Here is a 6,014-nt window from a genome sequence, read left to right as displayed (position 1 = left end):
CCCAAATGAAACCAGAGGATCAGAATATAAGATTATTTGTGAAAGTTTTCTCATTAGATATTTCAGTTCAAATTTGCAACAATTTCTGTCAGGTAATAAATGGTTTAACATGTCACATACATGGCTTATAAAATACAAAAGCAAGGACAGTACAGTAATTCTATGAATAAAAGGCAACATTTATTGGTAGGTATTTATCATTCAATTATTGTTTTTGTTTTGTTTTGTTTTTAAAGGATATTTCTTTAAACCAAATCTTAATTTTACATCAGTTACACAAGTAGCACTGTCATTTAGCACTGGAGAGGATTTGCAGAGTTTTTTTCTTCCCTTGAACTGCTTTCTTCCCCTTCCCCTCAAATTGGTATCCGGAGCCTTGAGCCCATCCCACTGACCAAGGCACAGCAGATGCTCTGAATGTGACTGTGATCTTAGAGGATAAATGCAATAAGATACAAATCACAGATCTCTCATCCTCACAAGGATTTGGAGTTTCCTCCATATCATCTGAGGTTGCTGCTGTTAGGGTTGTGGAAATGCACTGGAGAAAATCAGTTGAGGTATGCAACTACAGTTCTACAGGCAGCAAGGAGGGAGTGACACAAAAAGCAGAACAACCTTGGACTTCAGGAGAGCAGACTTCATGTGTTTTTTTTAGGCACCTGCATGGAAGAACCGCATGGGATACAGCCCTGGGGAAAAGAGGGATCCAGAAGGGCTGGCAGATTTTCAAAGAACCCCTCCAAGCTCAGGAACCAAAACTCACCTGGAGGTGAATCTGGCAATGGATGTGAAACACAGTAAGAAAGGTTTCTCTCAGTACATCAGCAGCAAAAGGAACACTAAGGGAAATATAGGCCTGCTGCTGAATGGAACAGGGAACCTAATGACAAAGGATATGGAGAAGGAGAAAGCTCTCACTGCCTTCTGTGCCCTGGTCTTTACCAATAGCATCAGCCTCCAGGAATCCCAGGCCCCTGAGATCTGGAGCAAAGTCTGGAGCAAGGAAAACTTACCCTTAGTAGAGGAGGATCAGTTTAGGGAAGGAATAAACAGCTCGAACACATGCAGGACCATGGGACCTGGTGGGATGCACTCACAAGTGCTGAGGGAGCTGATCGATATCGCTGCAAAGCCACAGTTAGTTATCTTCGAATGGTCACAACAACTGGGGGAAGTTCCTGAGGGCTGGAAGAAAGCAAATGTCACTGCTGCCTTTAAGAATGGCAGGCAGGAGGACACAGGGTACCACAGGCCAGTCAGCCTCACCTCAGTTCCTGTGAAGGTGATGAAGGTTATACTTCTGGAAACACATGAAGATCAAGAAGGTGACTGGGAGTAGTCACCATAGATTTATGAGGCGGAAATCATGCTTAACCAGTATGATAGCTTGCTGTGAGGAGATGACCTGCCTTAATGGATGAGGGTAGAGCACTGGATATTGTTGACCTGAACATTAGGAAGGTCTTTGAAACTGTCTCCTAGAACATCCTTGTAGACAAATAAACCAAGTACAAACTAGGTAAGTGGACAGTGAAGTGGACTGAAGCTTGGTGGAACTGCTGTGCTCAAAGGATTGTGGTCAGCAGCGTTAAGTGGCTGGAAGCCAGTCACTACTTCAGGAGCTAATACAGGGGATGACGCAGTTCAACATCTTCATTAAAGACCTGGATGAGGGGTCAGAGTGCAATTTCATCAAGTCTGCAGATGATACAAAAATGAGGGGAGTTGTTCATACACCAGATGGTTGTGCTGCCATTTAGAGGGACCATTTGCACCAGTACACACTGGGGGGCAGTAGCCTTGAAGAAAAAGGAAAGCAGCCTTGAAGAAAAGGCCTTCAGGGTCCTCAAAGACAACAAATTGAACATGATCCAGCTCTGTGTCCTCACAGCACAGAAGATCAACAACTACATGGGAAAGAGCATTCTCAACAGGTCAAGGGACGTGATCCTTTCCCTCTACTCCATAACTGGAGGTCATAACTGGAGTGCTAGGTCCACCTCTGGACTTTACAGTACAAAAAAAGACATAGATATACTGGAGTACATTCAGAAAAGGACAAAAAAAAATAATTAAGGATCTGCAGCACCTGCCACATGACAAGAAGCTGAGAGAAGTGAAACTGTTCAGCCTGAGGCAGAGGAATCACAGGGAAGAGGGGAGGAAAGAAGTAAGGAACAGGGGATCAGACTTTTTCAGTAGTATCTCTGTGGCAGGACAAGAGACAAAGGGGACAAATTAAAGTACAAGAAATTCCACCTAAACATAAGAAAAATATTTTTTACTGTAAGGATGATTCAATAGTGGAATAGATTTCCTAGAGAGACTGTGGAGTCTCCATTCTTGGAAACAGTCCAAACCCAACTGGGCATGGCTCTGAACAACCTGCTGTGGTTGGCCCTGCTATGAACAGAAGGCTGGACTAGACAATCTCCAGAAGTCTCTTTCTGCCTCAACCATTTTGGCAATCTGTGATTCTATGGCTCTAGTCAAATGAGGGACCACCATTCTTGAGACAACCAGAGGGGGCCATAGACAATTAAAATTTGCAAGAATGTAGGTGCTGAGTTTGCCATTATGCAAGATCCTGGCACTGGCACGAGATCCATCTTGGCTTTTTTTCCTAAATCTGCACCTAATCGCCAACACCTATAGTAGCAGTGTGAAACTTCAGCAAATTAGCTTTAGTCCCAAGACCTGCTGATTCCCTGATATTTTTTGAAGTCTTCAGTCTCCTTTATTTGGGGCAAACTTTGGAATGTGGTTTTGACACTCCCCTTTCCTGATGACAAAACAGCAAATAAACTTCTGCCACCTCCAACCTGTGTAGTTGTAACCCAAAGTGTATGTGACAGCTTGCATCATGTCTAAGATTTCTTCTACTTTGTCTGTCAATTCTGCTCTTCAACCTGGAGGAAGCCTTGAAGAATTTGGGATGACAGCTCATGGGCAACCTGGTGAAATTCAGTTTCATCCTTTGTGGATGTCTCTGGGTGCTCCTGCAGAATGTTTCACCAAGAACAGTTTAACCCTTATTAAACCTGTTTGCTCTGTTTGAGGAATGCACCCCAGCTGGCCCTTGTATGACAAATCTATCCTATTGCTGACAAGCCAATCCTCTGTTTTGTTGCTGGTGGTCCTTGCTGATGTACATTGATGATGTGGTCCTCGTTACCCAGGACCTGGAAGATCTGGTACACGTGGAGGCTCGTTAAGACTCAGTAGTCTTCTCTATCCAAGTCAACTGCATCCAGACCTTTGGCAATCTAGCTGGGAAACAACACTGATTAGATCTTTTTTACCACTCTCCACCATTCAGTGGGGCCACTCTCAATAGTCCCTGCCACTGAACTCTCTCTAGAAGCTGACTGAGATAAAGTGGATGTTAGAAAATCTTCATACTGAATTTAGGAGTTGATAAAACTGTTCCAGTGATTTCCTTTTTTTTTTTTTTCCCTCCTTACTTTAGTGAAAACAACAACAACAACAAAAAACCTCTACTGTAATACCTTCAAGGTGATCTTATGGTGATCTTATCTGGGAGAACAGAAGAAATCTTTCACTAATCTCTTTGAAGAAACTAAACTCCAAAAGACATTTTGGACCTTTTGAAATTGTAAGGCAAACTGGAAGAAGAAATGAAAATGTAAACAAATTTTAGCAAATGTGTATTTTTGTTACTGTTACCAGCTCTGGGGAAATGTAGATGAGGCATATATTGTCAGGGACAGAAGCACATTTTCCTCTTCCTCAGGATTATCTTTCTGTGCTTAAGGTCAGCTTGCTGGTAAGAACTATTTTGAAGAACTGGAAGAAACCTCAATGGAGGCTCCCTCCTCCATTGCTTAGGAGCTGCTTTTAGGCTGAGGATCTTACACTTGGCTCCCACCTGATCTACCTGTCAAACAGCCTTAAGAGAGGGGCTGGTCTGCAAAGGAAGGTGAGCCAGGGGCAGGCCACTGACTCACTGACAAGGGTGCAATGCCACAGTGCCCAAGCAAGGAGAATGGTTCTGTGACAGCATCCAGGGTCAGCTATCACCCTGTAAGTCTGCAGTGATACAACAGGGCCAAGACTGAACCGGGAAGTCAAGCTTACAAGTCCAGGTCCTGACACATAACATAAGAATTCCCATTAAGATAAATGCTTCTTCAGGGCAGGACAGAACTCTCCTAAGAAATGTATCATGACTGATGGAGGCAGAGGTGCAACCAGCCAGACTGCATTCATTTGGCCAAACTCCAGTTCACAAAGACATCACATGAAAGTAACTTATTTGCTTTGTCTCCAAAGAAGAAACAGAAAGACTTCTATATTAAGCATTACGCTTACTTCTCTGCCTTATCCCTACTACTGTTCTGAGCTAGTCATTACTCTTCTACCTTCCACTGCAGAAGAAGAGATATTTCTGTTTCTTATAAAATTAAAAATAATAAAATAATAAAATAATATATATATGTATATTTCTAGGCAGCTTACAAACACTACTAAAATTCCATCACTTTTCCTAATGGACAAGTGTCAGTCTTCTGCTACATGTTCCTGATTATGTAAAAATAGGTCTTTTTGACAATAGGCATACACAACAATTAATTAAAATTCAAATGTAGTCCATTTGACAGAAATCTGTGAATGTTATTTTCAGTGCTATCAATTGTATTTTACGTATGGTGATAGAAGTCACAAGATGCGTTGTTCAGAAATATTTGCAACATTTTATTTATAAGTTTATCAGTATTAAATAAATTTTAAATAAGTAGTTATTTCTATATTGAAATATACTATCACCTCATGTATTTGGCAAGTAAATTCTATTCCATTTGGCAGGTGGTTCTGTTTAAAATAAGACTGGCTTGTTTTGGTTTGTTTTTAATTAAACTTCCAAGGAAAATAACAGCTAACAGCTTAAATCAGAATGATAATACTGAAAATGAGCCCAAGAAATGAAAGTCAATGAATACTTGCATTGAAGAACAGTTATCAGTTTCTCCAGTGACATTAGGTTCTTATATACATATATACTTATATACATATATACATATATATATACATATATACATATATATACATATATACATAGCCTTCTCTGCTGCACAGCACGTCATTTCCTGCATTAGGTTCTTATATACATATATACTTATATATACATATAAATATACATATATATATACATATATACATAGCCTTCTCTGCTGCACAGCACATCATTTCCTGCAGTAGGAAGTGCCACTGTGTGTGTTATTTCCACTTCTTTATAAAGGTGACATTCATATAATTTAAACCCTATTTTCAATAGTTCTGTAAATCTACCACTTCTCAGCAATTCAGGTTAATGTTTTCCTAGACTTTCTATGTGCAAGCTAGAGAAATAAAATCTATTTTAAAGTACTACATTGTTTTAGAGTTTGCATTTACCTTTTTTTTTTTTTTTTTTTCCTCATGCATGCACCAGGAAGACCATATATCATATTCACATTGATGACACAATGCAGAGCTCTATTCTGAATAATAGCTATGCTTTATCAGCTGCTCTGACTTCTGTGACTGAAGCATTTGGGCATTTTCTATTGTCAATATAAAAATATATGAATATTGAGAAACCATGTATTGGATAGCAGGATACTCACAGGCTACAGCTAATTCTCGCTGATGGGCCTGTTAGTCAGAATTTGAAACGCCATCAAAAAACTCATAGGAGATTTTGAAATACATATGGGCCAAATTGTGCAGTCCTAATTCAATCACAAATTGTAATACGTATTTTACAGAAGCATAGGAAGAGATATTTGTGCTATAACTTTATTTACTTTTTGCTCCTCCTTGTACAGTAAGCACATTTTCAGGTAAAAAATGTATTTATATTTTAAGTTCTTGAGTTGTAACTAAGCATGATATTGTGCATAGTGTCTAGACTTTTGAAGGTTACTGCAGTACCACTAGTAATAACAACAACAAAAAAGAAAATTAGAGCAACACTTGCCTTTTCGTACATTTTCTTCTGAAATGTATCC

The sequence above is a fragment of the Anser brachyrhynchus genome (assembly GCF_964034855.1).
Source record: "Anser brachyrhynchus genome assembly, chromosome: 2".
Lineage (NCBI taxonomy): Eukaryota > Metazoa > Chordata > Aves > Anseriformes > Anatidae > Anser > Anser brachyrhynchus.
The sequence above is the reverse complement of the archived record's forward strand: the minus strand, read 5'-3'. Positions refer to the sequence as shown.